Source organism: Harpegnathos saltator, unplaced genomic scaffold, assembly GCF_003227715.2.
Source record: "Harpegnathos saltator strain DR-91 unplaced genomic scaffold, Hsal_v8.6 scaffold483, whole genome shotgun sequence".
Classification (NCBI taxonomy): domain Eukaryota; kingdom Metazoa; phylum Arthropoda; class Insecta; order Hymenoptera; family Formicidae; genus Harpegnathos; species Harpegnathos saltator.
In genome coordinates, this window is record NW_020230297.1 from 100,001 (window position 1) to 116,038 (window position 16,038).

Sequence of the window (16,038 nt, forward strand, 5' to 3'; positions counted from 1 at the left end):
CTGTTTGTTCTATTTCGATTGTGCGGTTATATTTCTTCTCTTACGTTCCTTTGATTTATATGTCATACCGCGTGAGGTCATGCGGAACAAGATAGCGAAACAAAGCGATGACTATTCTGCTTAGTTGGCGATATAACCAACAAAAACGTTTGTTTTGTTTACCACTGGCTGCACACGTATGTCTTTTGTCGAATCTCGCGCTATTTTCTTCGTGCGTGATTTGTATTTCGAATATCCGATCGGATTTTAGGTTCTCATTATCGGTTGTATCGGTGAACAATAAAGTTGTTGACTGTGATCATTAATTGTGAGTGATTACTTTTCCTTTTGGGCAATTTCTTACAGAGATTGCCGGATTTCTTTCTTTCTCTTTCTCTTTCTCTTTCTCTTTCTCTTTCTCTTTCTCTCTCTCTCTCTCTCTCTCTCTCTCTCTCTCTCTCTCCCTCTCTCTCTCTCTTTCTTTCTACACATTGCTAAGAAACATTGCTTGACCGAGATCAAAATGATCGTTTTATTCGTGAGCGAACCACGTTTTCACAAACTTTGCCAAATTGGTTGTTAGGTTCAAAACGAAGCGCGTTTCTGGCAGTTCCTTCAAAGTTGCTAAATTTGTTCTTTCATTCTCTTCAAGGGTGACATTTACGCATTGACATTTTCGAGGCATGTCGAAATGTCGTGACAATGAGAATGCAAGAAATATATAAACACGGATAGAAAGAGCGGCAAATAGACGCGCAAAGCTGATGGAAATGTCAGACGCTGAAGTGATAAACGCGAACGCGACTCGTTTCGCGCTTCGCTGCCGGCCGGCAGCAATGGTCGTAAACGGCGGAACGCACTTTGCAACATTGTCGTAAAACAATTTAATTGTATCTTCGCTGCGAAGACTCGCGCTGGTGTCGCGCGAGGAGCGCATAATGCAGTTCGTCGTGAAGGTAGGCTCCAATTTCGTACAGTCGGGATCAAAAATGCGCTTAAGAAATTAGTCGCACCTGCAATTGCCGGAGTCTCCGTCACAACGACATAGTTTTCTGAATAATTTTTTCGAGTTGACTTGTCTCGAGATCTTCGCTGGCGATAATGGCGAGATAAATGCGGCTGATTGCGCTGACTTTTCCTGCGTAGAAAATACGTGTAGATGAAACGAAAAATTACACAATATCGGAGTTGAACGCGGTTGAACTGTGACAATGTGGAGCAAAGTTATCGAGTAGGTTGGATGCGAAACTTAATCACATCATATTTGAGCTTCATAAAGAGATAACAGCTTCTCGCTATTTCCGTAATCACCGAAATGTATAAATAGCGTGGTGGTTGTTTGATATATCGTGTCATATTAAGTGAATCGAGAGCACTGATTCATTTTCGGGACGGATCGTTCGTGTGACTGCTAAAACTTCGCTCGCACTTCCTGTTTGCTCTCATCCCAAAATTGGATCCTAGCGCACGGAGCGCGCCGTCCTTAGTACCGCGATTCTAATTCTTCACTCCCGTTCTTCTCGCAGTTGCAGAAATGACATACACCGCCGAACGTTACCGCCGCGGCGAATTTGATTTACCGGATCGAATTATCGCGCGCGGTTGTTAGCGCGGCAATAAAAATCTTTTCGGCCTGCGAAAGGTTAATTTGCGGGTTCATCTTAGGGTTAACACGCTTTACGACTTAACGAGCTTATTTAGAGCTTGTTGCTGGCGCGGGGTGTACGCCACTTCTCATTCCGTCCGTATTACGAGCGAGTTGGAGACTCGCGCTTTTCTATCTGACGGTGGCGCGCAGTAAGCACGAGCGATTATGCTCCTCCGTCGTCGTTAACTTCAACATTTTAGCCATTAGTTACTAGTTCGACTAACAACATGACGCTTTCTCGTCAGACTCGAAGTGTGGAATTGTGTTCTTCGCCGACACGACATATTTATATCCACCAATATTTTTTGGACATAGTAGTCGGACTGATGAAACTTAAAAATTAAACAAGTGCTACTAAGAAAGGCTGTTGACTGTAAACCTCCTGGTAGAGTTCTCGATATCTCAAATCCATAAGATGTGATTTTTATTAAATTCTCAGATCCTCGAATTTTCTCTCTTTAGACGATGGTGAATAATTCTTTTCTTTTAAAAAATACGATATATCGAAGTTAAGTTTGAAGTCTCAAATGTCGACAGACTGATGACAAATGTATTTTCGTTATACTTCTTTCTGCAACTTCTTTCTTTGTTAAATTGTGTATATATTGTTCAGTTAGGATATTATCCTAGAGTATACATAAGATTTCTATATGGAAATATAATAGATATTTTAGTGTGAATTTTCTATTCTATTCTGTACATTCAAATATATAGCTAAAGTTAAATTGGAACATGGCCGGTCTAACGGAGACCTGACGAAGAACTCCTTTAAACGTGTTCATTTCTCAGCCTGATTTCAGATATTCAAAATAGAAATGATTGTGTGGCGCATATAGCACCTCGCTTTCAGCACGTTTTCTCGCGATATCTGACTCTAAATTGAATCCAGCATTATTATCGCGACACGAAGAGAGATCACGTCGGGTTTCAAACAGTAACAATAAGACTTTCATCTTAGCTCGGTATACTTCGACTCGTTTCAACCAGCTAGTCAGCCAGCCAGCTAGTCATCCAGCCAGCCAGCCAGCCAGCCAGCCAGCCAGCCAGCCAGTCAGCCAGTCAACCAGCCAGCCAGCCAGCCAGCTCGGTTTTATTCGGACTCACCGCTATATCGGTCTAGGAGTGTTGATCGCGTGTTGTCCCGTTAATTAGGAATATGCAATTCATCAGGCGAGCGCAGCCAAGGGAAAAAAAGGCTCGCTGCTTGGCAAGCCGAGCGATAATTAGTGTCCGAAATAGCGGACGCGCTCATGCAGCGGGAACGTGGCGGACTTTGGCGACCAACGGATCGGCTGCCAACAAATAGCGCGTAAATTTTACCTGTTCGCACTAGAATTAACGAGCGTCCGTGGAGCGGAGCTATGCAGATGGTGATGTGCGCGCGGGCTCCCTGGACCTAACACGCGCGAGAATCTACAGATTTATAGCACGCTTCTTCGGTGACGAAAGAGAGTCGATGCAAATTAGTCGCGGGGCCTCCGGCCAAGAGACACGTGGAGCCCGTCGACTTACGTAAGCGGTCGTCTTTGTAGTTCGTCGAGTAAAAAATGGCCCGTTGATGCGGCTAGATTCGATCCTCGCCGTGCTTCTGCCTCGAAACGAGATATTATCATTTCATACGTGCTTTTCTACGCAACGTTCATCATGCGTACGATGGTTGCACGCTACTGATTCATCTATAACCTGAGAGAATCGAATAGGGTTGTAGTTCTCGAGGGGCCATTGCGTATTAGCGGGCTGAAACTTTTGGAATACATTAGTATAGGTACGGGAATGCTAAATATAAAATATTGTTTGTCAAATACCAAGTTTGTGAGGGGTTTTGCTCCTTGATGATAAGTCCACTTATTAATAACCTTTGCCGAGATAAATTTGTCTAATTGCTTCAATCAGCCTTGAGAACGGATCAAAGTTCATTTGATGTACTTCTCGCCGCTAAAGATACTCACTGAGATGATAGTTGAGTTGCTCTGATGGAACACTGCCTCTTTGCAATCTGAGTCGTAAAGGTCTTCACTGAGATTCAATCATCTGGATGTTTTAGCCGAATTAACAAACTTGATGGTATGGTTTACTTTAGGATAATTATATTTCTTATGTTCAAGTATGTCGTAGGTTTTTAGGTTAGGTTAGGTTAGGTTAGATTAAAAATTAGAGTTGCTAATGTTTGAGTTGCGAACTTTATTTGTTCAAAAACTTTTTGCTTTTTGTTAGATGACGGAAATGTCACTTCAATTCTTAAAATATTGATATAGAAGTCGAAAAGTGCGTCTAATGGTCAGGAAACAAAACTCACTAAACTCGACTTCTTTTTAATTGCCGAGTATATTTTCTATTTACCTTTTTCATATTTATGCTATAAAAAGTTCAGTTCGCTGGCTCATAGAGACCCTGTGAAAGAATATCCTCGAGTAGAAATGTGCGGGAATACGGAAACTTTTCATTTTCTAATCGGACTCTTTTCTTTTTCTTCTCCCATGAACGCCGACGAGCGGCGTCTTGAATGAAATCGCCATGTCACTAGAATAAGAAGATTAGAGAGTTGTATCCGGTTGCGAAGTTGGACGTGGAACGTCGCGGAAAGTGGGATAGTTGGATGTTGTGTTCGTTGCAAAAATACCGTTCGGCGAAGATTTCCATGTATCCTCTGCGGTGCATCTCGTAATACCGCGCCAGCGTGAGCGGACGCGTTGTGACAATTCCATTTGCTGTAAAATTGAAATTGGACGTATACCGGAAGAACTTGTGTTATGAAACTGGTCTCGTTGCAAAGCGGAAATTGTACAATTTATTATGAAAAATCGCAGACTACCTATTGCGACAGGTGGAAGATAATCGACTGTTGATCGGAGGAGAGAGAGAGAGAGAGAGAGAGAGAGAGAGAGAGAGAGAGGAGCGCGCGAGCACGCGCGAATATAAAAATCGCGAAACGCGAAGGACAGACGTAGCGTGTGCTGTTCGCCATTACGAGACCGTCGCAGCATTTCAACGTGCATGTAGTTATCAGCATTGCGAAATTATTGTCGCGTGTATTCCCTCGCGGCCGCTGTGTAATAATGTGTGTAATGATCGATACAACCGGTGTGTAATTATAAAAAATGTGCGAGATACGGCAATTATAAAATTACGAGATAAAGCACATGTTAAATATTTGATGGAGATGGAGATCGTCCCGTGATCGTTTATTTCGCATTATTCTTCTGTTCTTTCTACTTTTTATCGGTGTTTCTGGAAAAGGCTTATTTTCTTTTTTATGATTTCGTTTCTCTTATACCGCGATGCTAGAAGAGTAGAACCTCGGCACGATCGATACGGGGAAACGACGCAGATGCGGTTCATACGAATTGCTCATATTTCCGGAAGCGCGCTTCAATCGCGAACGCGAGCTAAAAATCGAGACAGTGAAAAATTGCCGCGTGTGTTTACGGCGCGCCGTATTGTCGAGCTTTAAGATTCGCGTGTTGAAAAAAAGAAAAAGAACGCGCATTTGTTTACACCCGCGGCTTATAATAGCACCGCCGTCGGTGTCGATAACATCTTATCTCGCGCTATGCGCGCAAAGAAGAGCTAGAGAAGAGATACTAGATAAGAGAAAACGAGCTGGAAAGAAAGAGCAGGACAGAGAGAGAGAGAGAGAGAGAGAGAGAGAGAGAGAGAGAGAGAGAGAGAGAGAGAGAGAGAGAGAGAGAGAGAGAGAAGAGGAAAAGAGAATGAAAGAGACGGAGGAGGTACGCGCGCGCGGAGGAACCTGCATTTTTTCAGTCGAGCCCGCACTTTTGCGCGGCCGCTCGCGAACGTAAATCGCACCGACCGGCAGGGTTTTTGTCGCTGACTAGAAGACTCGTTCGCTGCCTTTCAGCCAGTAATCACATTAGCGCACTTAACGACGCCATTACGCTCGCCGCCGGCTATCCGGGAATTCTTAATCGTCGCCGACGAGGCTCGGGCGAGCGGCTGAGCTAGCGCGGAGTGAGCGGGCATTAAATACCCGGCTGCGCGCAATTAGAGATTCATGGGATCTGCGATATCGTTCATATAAACGAGAGAAAGCGAGAGAGAGAGAGAGAGAGATCGCAATCATTGTCTTCGGTGAATGCATTATTACGCGTTCGCGGAGGAACGCAAAAAGTTGGCGCGCTGAGCGACGACGCGAATGTAACGATCGTCGGCTAACCCAGATTTGAATTGATTACGAGGCGAGGTGCGTGAGCGCGGCGACTCCTCCTCCTCCTCCTCCAGCTTTTTTCCCTTTTTTCCTTCATTCTTTTTCTCCTTTCGTTCGTCTCTCTTCGCACTCTTCCGCTCTCGAGCCGTCTCGAGCCGTCGAGGCGGCTCGTCGTCGAGAGCGTTTTGCGTTATTTTCGATCGCACGCCGAGAGTGCGCTTCCTGCGCAAGCGCGATCGCGAGTTCCGCGCCCGCGCGAAACCGGTTCGTGATAGCGCGAGTGCCGCCCGCTCTCTCGCTGCGGTACATGTTCTCGCGCTTCCTCGTCTAATTTCCTAGCGAAATCGGACTCGCTCGTCCGTCCGTCCGTCCGTCTCGTCTCGTTTCGTCTCGTCTCGTCTCGTCTCGTCTCGTCTCGTCTCTTCTCGCGCAGCGCGTCTTGCATACGCCAAATTAACGGATCCGTTACAAACCGGTTCTTAATCCTTGCCCGCCCGGCGTTTGCGCGGCCGCTTTGACGCGGAGTGCGCGAATTGAGGAATTGCGCGAATTTGCACGAACGATTTGCCGTCGCTGGCGACTTTCTAGGACTGACTCGCCCGAATGCCCGGCTAACTGCGCAAGAAAGCGTTCTGGATAGGGTTGTCAAATGGTCTTGATTTCCGGGATTGTCCCGGAATTTTTTGAAGTTTGTCCCGTGTCGCGGAATTTGACTCTTTCGTCCCGGAAAATCAGAATTTTAGTAGAAGAAAATTATAATCATAATATTCATGTTTTTAACTGGTACTAGAGAGAAACGTGAGAGCAATCATTGAGATTTATAAGGTCGGAAAATTTGACATGTGACCTGAGAAACCATTCGTAAAAAAAACCATTAATAAAAAAAAGGATCAATCGTATGATTTATGTCTAAATTTCTCTCTGTTGGTATCTAATTCACACATTTATTCATTGCAAGTAAGCAACGACATCTCTTAACCGTTTTACCCTCTATCTGTCAAACTTAACTAAAATTCTCTGACAACCTATTTTTCAATCTCAAAAATGTCCCGGAAATAGTCATTTTGCATCTGGCAACCCTAGTTCTGGATTGAGTTGAGAGATCGAATGAAATTGCAAGTGATTTATAGGGTTCTCTCTTGTGTCATGCGTCTCTCGAATTGAATGATGCATCGAAACGGTTGAAAACTTCGCGCGTAGCGAGTAAAATGTAGAATCTCGTGACTACTGAATGTAAACCTTCATCGCTTCTTTGTGCTTTCAGTGTGGCAGCTGTTTTCGCATCCCGCCGATCGCGGTAATTGCGTGCGTGTGTGTGTATGTGTGACACAAAGTGCATTCTATGCTTTAATTCGGGCGGCGAATAACGTTCGACGTGGGAACATTACTCGTGGAAATAACTCGACGTGAAAATAACTCGCGCCAGAAATAGCTCAGATACAATTTAATTGTCATACAGAATCTCTCTCTCTCTTTCTCTCTCTCTCTCTCTCTCTCTCTCTCTCTCTCTCTCTGTCTCTCGCTGTGTCCCAAGACTGATCTAATCTCGACGAGGGAGGAAGAAGAGAAGCAGCGCCGCGTGTATTGCCAGTCTAAGCTCGGTCTCCGTCTCCGGTATAAAGCGAGGTAATTAGCCGCGAGTGTTGGAACTACGCTCGCGTGATGGAGTAGCAGCGTGTCTCGCGCGCGCGATCTAAATGAAATGCAATTTATTCTTAACGTGCTTCTAATCCGTCGGCAATAACTATAATGGCGTCATGTTGACGGTTTGTTGCGAAACGGGGCAATGTCGATTTTACGGGGCGAGTCCGGGCGGCGCGTTTTTGCGCTTTTTGCCGCGCGCATTTCCGCCGATTACCGCGGTATTGATCGCTCCTCTCGCAGTGTTCTAATTAAGAGCCATCGCGCTTGGCTGACGAATCAACATCGGCGAACGAGCGAGAACGAAATAACGACCGCGCTCGCTATGCTCGATTAAAGTGTAATTATCATACGCAATTTACAAAGTGAAATCGTCCTGTCACGCCTTACACGCTGTGTAATCGGCAAATTGTTTTTTTTCCTTCTTCTTTTTCTCCGGCGATAACTCGTGAACAAACTCGCATTGACTACTTAGTAGCTCCGCTTCGGCATAAATGTAGTTTAAGCAGCGAATAATTGAATTCGCGCCGCGCGCGCGCGCTTTCAGCCGGGATCACAATCGAGCTGAGAGGCAGCGCCAAGGTTTGGTGACGGGAGGAGGGGGCAGGGGGGCAGTTCATTTAATTCGTAGGTGGCATTCGATCCTGAATGAACCAATGTCCCGCCCGGGAGTGTCCCCGCGAGGGAGGACCCGCTCTATTCAGGACTCAGCCGCTTTCGACCTTTCCGACATATACCTGTGATACCTTCGCGCGACGTTGTCTTCTTTTCGCCGGGATAAAATGGAACTCCGGTAACGCGATCGTTATTCGGGTCGTGTCGATCTTCTCTTCTCTCGTACCACGGTCCTTCGAAGCGCACGGGTGGTGACAGGATTCTTGGGTGGTCGGTTGTCGGTCGCGCGGCAAAAGGAAGCTGACGTCAGTAGCTCGGTCATATTTCTTCTGGCCTTAAAACATATGGAACACGGCTCCACCTTCTCACTCGCGCACGCGCGCGCGCGCGCGAGCATGCGCACACATACTTGATAGAGACAGGCTCTCTCTCTCTCTCTCTCTCTCTCTCTCTCTCTCTCTCTCTCTCTCTCTCTCTCTCTCTCTCTCTCTCTCTCTCTCTCTCTCTCTCGTTCTCTCTCTCTCTCTCTCTCTCTCTCTCCAACTCTTTCTGCGCCCGAGAAGCTTCCGGTAGGACATTCATTTCGCACCCCGCGATCGCTTTTACACGTGTGCACCGCGCACGAGATTCGACGTAGCCTTCCCCTCCGGTTGCCTTCTTGCGTTCCTTCTCTTCTCGCACGTTGCGTCTAACAAGAGTCTGTGGCTGTAAGAGCGGCAGTTCTGATTGGCTCGGCAATGTTTGTCCACTCCCGCTTATATTTGAATCACAATAACCTTACCACCATTGACTTGAACGTTGCACTTAAGCAACACAAGTGAGGAATAAACGCTGCAAAAGAATGAAATCTGATGTGTGTTCATCTTATGTAATAACAGTGTCTGATGATGTATGCCAGAAACATAAGAAATTCGAGGTGGTTGATGTTAATTCCTAGGAAATATCTTCGTGACATAATCTTTATGTGACGAATTATTGCAAAACGCTGCTGCACATTCACTCATTTCCACGATATTGCATTGCACATCACCACATTTATTACCGCAATCTCTTTAGAGTAGCTTCATATATTTTATACTCAGAGCAGCGTGAACTATTTATGGCGCATGCGTGAGTGCGTAGAGAAAAATAGATTTGACAGAGACAGCGAATATATCTATCTTTTTCTCTCTCAAAGGATTTCGCCAAAACCGCAGTTACGGCTAGGCTCTTATTATTCTCTTATTTTTTCCTTTTATTATTCTATTCTATTTTATTATTATATTATTCGCTTATTCTCTGGTTGCGTCGCGCTCCGCGCGATTCCGAAAGCTCGTCGTTCGCTGCTTGTCGCTGTGAACGTCGTGACGAAACGCAAGTTTAATATGTTCATACCACGAGATATAGTCATTAACGAAGAATATACTTTTTTCGATATATTTCCGGCAATTCATCGACGCGAGACGAGATATATTTTGCGATCCGCTTGAACTGCTACTCCTGTCGGCGCAGTTCCACACGCAGCGCCTTTCGCATTACGTGCAAAGTCAGGCCATGAGACACGCAGGCGAACGCATCGCCAATGCGACGACTAGATTTCCATCGGCGGGAAGCCGATTGTGCGCGAATTAACGAGCGACGGCGGCGGCGGCGCCCGGGCAATTTCGCCCCGCGTGCGTGACACCGCGGAAGACATCGCTTGACGACGCATCCGCGGCTCACGCGAGAAACGTGCGCGACGAGGTGTTAATTTTAACACATCGGCCTCTTTTTTCCCCCTATCGAGCGGCCGCGTCGGCCGGCTGTTCCGTGCGCGAATAAACGCGAACTTCTCGCCGTGCGGCGGTCCTCTCGAGGTGCGGTGGCGCGCGATGGCTCAATAAGAGGCTCTCGGCAGAGCAATTTCAAAACCTCGCGAAAAAGAGCGGGAAGAGAGAAGACGATGAAGAAAAATAGATGAGACGTGCACAAGAGGAAGCGTAGACGCGCGAGTGCGTGAGTGCGTGAGTGCGTGCTCGGCGCACTTCTCGCACGTAACTCGCGAGCGACGTGACACGCGTGCCACAACGCGAACACAGACATGGCCTTCGTCAGCGCATTATTATTAGCCGAGCGCGTGTATGCGTGCGTGCGTGCATGCATGCAGATGTGAGCGCACGCAACGCACGAGCGGCACGCGATGCGCTTAACTGTGGTGCGCGTACGTTTCAGCCGCACAACTACCACCGTCGGCCTTCTGCGGGTCCGCACATCGTCCGAGTTGTTCTTTTCGTGAAACTCGTGAAATTCGCGCCGAGCCTCGCAGCGTCGCCACGAAAACGGCCCGCTCGCCGTGGCGGAGACACTTTTCACCTGGCACGTTTGCGCGCCGAGAGTAACGCCTTCCGAACTGCAATTAATTTTCCACGGATATCCTAACCTAACCTAACCTAACATCTGTCCAGGCCCTAAAAGGGATGTTCTTTGTGAGTCACGTATATCACATTTTGCGAGCGCGATACTTTTGACTTTGACGAAGTGCTCTGAAAATCGCGATCCCGCGAATTTTCATGTATCGAGTACGTTGTGCCCCGTAAGAAGATTCCCGTCGGAAATATACAGGGTGTCAAAAAGAAATGTTGAAGACTTATAATCTAGATGATATTATACTCATTATCACTGAAAACATGAGTCGGAAGACCAATTCTTTTAGAGTTGCAAGTGATTTTCGGTCTCGGTAACGCAAATTACTATCACTTTGAAACTATGGCTATAAACGTTACTATAAAACGTTACTATATAACGTTACTATAAAAATTTGGTGCATACTTCATTGATAAATAATATATGAATATTACAGCAGAGAATCCAAGATGCGGCTAAACTGATTCGAACAAGACTGGAAATTTGTCTAATGATACTGGAAACTTAAATGAGAATTATGCGAGTATATTGGAGAGACTTCCTTATATTTAATAACTTGTATTTGATTTTGTTTTGTTTCCAACCATATTTGCGTTTTTTTTAACGAATTATAGTATTTATATATATATATTTCTGTTTTCACTTCTCTCTTTAGATCCAACGTCTTTTCATTACTGTCATTATTGTTTCATTATTTGAAGGTTTGCTGAAACTTGTTTTGGTGAGCATTACTTTATTAATAATTTGTTTTTAAGTGCTCTTAATTTTTTCTCATTTAATGAAGTCACACAAGTTTTCCTGGCCATTTTGAATTTAGACAGCTCTGTAGCTGGTTTTTGACCACTATTAATTGTGTGAGTTTTGCTCACCAATCTTTACCGTATATCGTTTCTGGTTTTACTTGAAAATAACTGTATTTGCTGAGGATGAACTTAGGACTGAAATCTTCAAAATTTTTGTATTTCTATATATTAATGTTATTTACGCGTTGATATCTGCGTTTTGGCTTTTATTAGTCGACTTTTATTGTTTAACTTCATAAAGTAATAATATGGTGACATAGTCATTTGTTCCAACTTGATCTATCTCGCCAAAATTGACAAATATTTGTAAGACTCTGAAAGACTTGATTATTCGACCTACGTTTTCTAACGTACTTTTTACTCTGTATATGTAATACTACCTAACCTGCAATTTTTTTTGTACACCTTTATTTAATTTACGTTTCCATGAATTTACAAGCGGTGGAGATAGGGAGTGCATTCTTTCTTTCGAAGAGAGAAGATTGAGAAATACGGTAACTCATAAAGCGCCGCGTTCGTCCAAACGAAATGCAAACTACTGAAGCGTGGATAAACGTGAATCGCGGCTAAAGTAATCGCCGTCGGGAACGTCTCGCGGTTGTCGTCGTCGTCGTCGTCGTCGTCGTCGTCGTCGTCGTTATCGCCGTCGTCGTCATCGTTTTGTCGTCATCGTCGTTGATGCCGTCGTTGTTGTCGTTGCCGTTGCCGCGTTGCCGTCGAGAATTTAACAAACAAAACCGGTTTTAGCACGCGCGACGTCCGAGACAGTGACGCAACCGCGAGGGGAAGAAGCGACGGAACACACCGGTCTTCCACGGCGGCTAACCAGAAGCCGGGACCTCCGAAGGGAATGGGACAGGACAGGGCGTCGAATCGGTACCTGCTTTCGCGGCGATTGAGAACGATCGACGCTTGATCATCGTTGTAACGGATCGTGCGACGCATCCTCTGGCTCGCGCGCACGCGCGTGCGAGAGAGAGAGAGAGAGAGAGATACAAGTATCTTCTCCCTTTGTACTTGCTGCCGCTCCTCACGACCGTCGGCCGGCAGCCCTCGTCTTTCGATTGCCCGGCATTTCACGGCAGTAGAAAGCCGCTCCTCCGCTTCCCGTTTCAACGACGCGGAAAGAAGTGCGACGGTAATAACGCTCGCCGATCGAGCACGTCATACGAGTTATATCGTCGTTGGGGGGAACAGGAGAAAATTTCTGCGCGCTTATTCGTCTTTGAGGATGAGGGAAGAGGCATTTGTCTATGAAATATTGAGTTGGCCAATGTCGGATTTTTCCGTAGGGGATCTACTGTTTCTACTGTTTTTAAAACAAAAGATTAACGTATAAAATATATGTATAATCTAAAAACTCAGATTTCACAAGGTGTAATTTAGAAAGTTCATTATATTTGGTTGAATTTTTTAATGCTTGTTTTGATTTGTGGATGAACAAAGAAGATGCATTGTCGTGCAATTATGCTTTTTTATTTTCGCAAAAGTAAAAATGTAATGCAAACAGCAAAAAAGGTTTCTAGAGTGTGCATGGTGATGGTGTTATGAATGAAAGAATCGTACAAAGATGCTTCAAAAAGTTCCGTGATGGAGATTTTAGTTTTACCGACGATAAACGTTCGGACAGGCCTATCGAGACATCGAGACTGGTGACGATCAAATCTTCAGTTTAATTGAAAATAAACATAAGAAATTGCTGAAATGTCGGGAATATCAGAATCCAACGTTGAGAACCATTTGCAGCAATTTGGTATGGTTTCCAGATGTTTGGATGATGTTTGGATTACGCACAATTACTTGTTTCGACATTACTTTTTGGCCAACCCAATACAAAGACAGGTGCAGATCCGCGCTGATCCTTCCAAATGGATAAGACTGTGATTTACGGTCCTGATACATGTTTAACATTTAGCGCGTAACTTTTCGATGCTACTAACTTCCCGTTGATATACGCGCGATTCTCATGTTAGACAAACAAATTGCAGAATCGGGCAATGTATTGCCGCGTGTATCATGCGCGGGGTGGAAAAAATAGGAATGCAGTTCGCGATCGTTTCTGGTAAAAGGGAAAATTACATACCCTGGATTTTTCTGATCGTTGAGTTAAGTTATAAAAGGAGAAATTCTAAATCACCCGCACTTTAAGTTCTGAGATTCTGAATTCTGCGATCTGAGAATCGCTTATAGTTCCCAACATATATTACTTTCAAGTATATTGTATTATATAATATAGCGAATATACCAAGTCTGTAAATATGAAACCGGAATTTGCCCATAGATGGCCCTAGCTGTCAATGTAGTTACCGTCAAACCGCGTCATTGGCGCCATTTCCATTTGTTGACATCTGACAAAGATTTTCAACTCACAACAATACAAGTTTCATACAACAGCATAGTTTGTAATAGCGTTGAACATGTCGAATTTTGTGCCCGGAAGCTACGATTTGCGGACAGTATTGATTTTCTGTTACCATTTGAAGAAAGCTGCTGCAGAATCGCATCGAATGCTTGTCGAAGCTTACGGTGAGCATGCTCTTGGTAAATCACAGTGCTTTGAGTGGTTTAAAAAATTTAAACGTGGCGATTTTGACGTGAGAAACGAAGAACGTGGAAGACCACCGAAAAACTTTGAAGACAGCGAATTGCAAGCATTATTGGATGAGGATGACGCTCAAACGCAACAACAACTCGCGGATCAATTAAATGTGACACGAGAAGCCGTCTCCATACGTTTGAAAGTCATGGGAAAGATCCAGAAGATGGGAAAATGGGTTCCACATGAACTGAATGAAAGACAGCAGGAAAACCGAAAAACCACTTGCGAAATGCTGCTCGCCAGGTACAAAAGAAAGTCATTTCTCCATCGAATTGTGACTGGCGATGAAAAGTGGATATATTTTGAGAATCCTAAGCGTAAAAGATCATGGGTAACTCTAGGCGAACCATCGACATCGACTGCAAGGCCAAATCGCTATGGACGGAAGATAATGCTCTGTGTTTGGTGGGATCAGAAGGGTGTGATCTATTATCAGCTGCTAAAACCTGGCGAAACCGTTCATACTGAACGCTACCGACAACAAATGGTCGATTTGAATCAAGCTTTGCGTGAAAAACGACCAGAATATCAAAAAAGGCAACACAAAGTGATTTTGCTTCATGATAATGCACCATCGCACACAGCAAAACTGGTCAAGGAAACGATTGAGGCGTTTAGTTGGGAAATACTTTCGCATGCGGCTTACTCACCAGACTTGGCTTCGTCCGATTAGTACTTATTTGCATCGATGGGACACGCACTTGCTGAGCAGCACTTTACTTTTTACGAAAATGTACGAAAATGGCTCGATGACTGGTTTGCCTCAAAAGAGCAGCAGTTTTTTTGGCGTGGCGTTCACAAATTGTCAGACAGGTGGGAAAAATGTATAGCTAGCTATGGGCAATACTTCGAATAAAATATTTTTTATCATTTTCATACAATAAACGTGTATTTTCTATACAAAATTTCCGGTTTCATATTTACATACCTGGTATGGTACAGCAATTAGAATTTCTGTCATTCCAAAAATCCATCATTCATGTTGTTCGTCTATGTGAATATTTCTTACTCTTATCTTCCTTCCATAAGCCTGTTTCAGTGAGAATATTCTTAAACTCTTCCATCTTACTAAACATATCGATGAATTTGTCGTATGCTGAAATAACAGATCTTAAAAAGATCATCAAGGCTTGAATATTTATGAAGAGTTGTATTATATATGAAAATATTATATATATTATTGATTATTGCGAAATTTATGAAGAATTATATTATAATAAATCGTTATAAATTATAATGATAAATCGTTGAGACTCAAGTTCTGTGTAGGGGCCTTTGTTAATCTCTTCAAGATCCGTTATTTTAATATGATAGACTTATAAATTTTTAGTACAATGATAGATTCGAATATTTTTGACAGGTTCTTTACGAATTGAAATATTATTGAAGAGGCTAGCGTATGTAAATAAAAAAATGTAAACATGGAAGAGTAGCGCACGATATACAGGGTGCACGATTTATCTGAATACATTGAAATATCTCGAGAACTATGCATTGGATAAAAAAAAGTGGTTAATGAAAGTTGTTAGTCTCGAAGAGGGACATCCAATGATACCAAACTCGACCTCCCACCCCATCCCCTGGGGATGGGGTGGGGGTTGGGGGCATCATGGAGCCACAAAATACGTAAATTTTGTCGAATACGAAACTTTTTTTTTGATTCGTGATAGATGGCGCTGTAATCGCAAAAAATTATATTTTCCGTAATTCTCCAGAAATGATCATTGGATTGAGAAATAAAAAATACCTGTTCAATATTTTTAAAGAATATAATAAAAGTTATTCCCCCCCATCCTCTCGGGGTAGGGTGGGTGATAACGTTCAAATCTCAAATGGGGACCCACATTTGGGGACCGCATTGGAACCGCATTGCACTGCCTTTTATAATAAGCCGTAGTTCGCCATACACCCACAGTGGCGCGTCGAGCAGTTCCCTCTTCGATTCAGGTTCCTATTTGAGATTTGAACATTACCACCCACCCTACCCCGAGAGAATGGGGGGGGGATAACTTTTATGTTCTTTAAAAATATTGAACAGGTATTTTTTATTTCTCAATCCAATGATCATTTCTGGAGAATTGCGGAAAATATAATTTTTTGCGATTACAGCGCCATCTATCACGAATCAAAAAAAAAATTTCGGACAAAATTTACGTATTTTGTGGCGTAGAATCCGTATCTGCAATAAAAAATGGGAGTTTCCATT

The 16,038-nt window shown here is 44.0% G+C and overlaps 1 protein-coding gene across 1 annotated transcript in view; it reads left to right on the forward strand.

Moving 5' to 3' along the window:
- LOC105187926 (T-box transcription factor TBX20) overlaps window positions 1-16,038 on the forward strand; it is a 97,003-nt gene that overhangs the window by 1,203 nt on the left and 79,762 nt on the right. The gene's annotated exons all lie outside the window — the stretch shown is intronic.